Raw genomic sequence first — 306 nt, 5'->3', positions numbered from 1 at the left:
GTATTCCCATCTCTTTCAGAATTTTCCACAGTTTATTGTGATCCACACAGTCAAAGGCTTTGGCATAGTCAATAAAGCAGAAATGGATGTTTTTCTGCAACTCTCTTGCTTTTTCCATGATCCAGCAGATGTTGGAAATTTGATCTCTCGTTCCTCTGCCTTTTCTAAAACCAGCTTGAACATCAGGAAGTTCACGGTTCACATATTGCTGAAGCCTGGCTTGGAGAATTTTGAGCATTACTTTACTAGCGTGTGAGATGAGTGCAATCGTGCGGTAGTTTGAGCATTCTTTGGCATTGCCTTTCT

Source organism: Bison bison, unplaced genomic scaffold (assembly GCF_000754665.1).
Source record: "Bison bison bison isolate TAMUID 2011002044 unplaced genomic scaffold, Bison_UMD1.0 scf7180017864304, whole genome shotgun sequence".
In the NCBI taxonomy this organism is placed as follows: domain Eukaryota; kingdom Metazoa; phylum Chordata; class Mammalia; order Artiodactyla; family Bovidae; genus Bison; species Bison bison.
Note: the sequence above shows the minus strand (reverse complement) of the source record.